The 585-nt window shown below is 39.5% G+C and overlaps 1 non-coding gene across 1 annotated transcript; it reads right to left on the reverse strand.

Moving 5' to 3' along the window:
* Positions 1-279: 279 nt before the first annotated feature.
* LOC121228811 (small nucleolar RNA R71) lies at positions 280-384 on the reverse strand. Its single transcript, XR_005926387.1, has one exon. It is a non-coding gene; the product is annotated as a small nucleolar RNA R71 (small nucleolar RNA).
* Between the last annotated feature and the right edge of the window lie 201 nt (positions 385-585).

Below are 585 nucleotides of genomic sequence, written 5' to 3' on the forward strand. Positions count from 1 at the left end.
GAAACCTAACACAATTTAAATGATACAGCAATTAGTCCAGTTTGATGGTTTGCAGGATGAGGATCCAAACACTCACTTGGCAAATTTCCTGGAATTCTGCGATACATTTAAAATTAATGGCGTTTCTAACGATGCCATTCGTCTTCGGTTATTCCCTTTTTCATTGAGGAACAAAGCTAAACAGTGGTTGAACTCGTTACCACAAGGGTCAATTACTACTTGGGAACCAATGACTGAAAAATTTCTATTAAAATATTTCCCGCCGGCTAAAACAGCCAAATTATGTAATGATATCTCTTCGTTTGATCAGATGGACTTAGAAACTCTTTACGATGCATGGGAGAGATACAGGGACCTACTGCAAAGGTGTCCTCACCGTGGATTACCTCTATGGTTGCAAGTCCAAACATTCTAAAATGGTGTGAACCCCTCGACAAGGCAAATGATTGATGCAGCAGCCGGGTGAACCATCAACAACAAAACACCTGAAGAAGCTTACAAATTTATTGAAGAGATATCACTGAATAACTATCAGTGGCAAGTCATGAGGACTAAGCCAACTAAAACAACAGGCATTTATAACGT

Source organism: Gossypium hirsutum, chromosome A04, assembly GCF_007990345.1.
Source record: "Gossypium hirsutum isolate 1008001.06 chromosome A04, Gossypium_hirsutum_v2.1, whole genome shotgun sequence".
Classification (NCBI taxonomy): domain Eukaryota; kingdom Viridiplantae; phylum Streptophyta; class Magnoliopsida; order Malvales; family Malvaceae; genus Gossypium; species Gossypium hirsutum.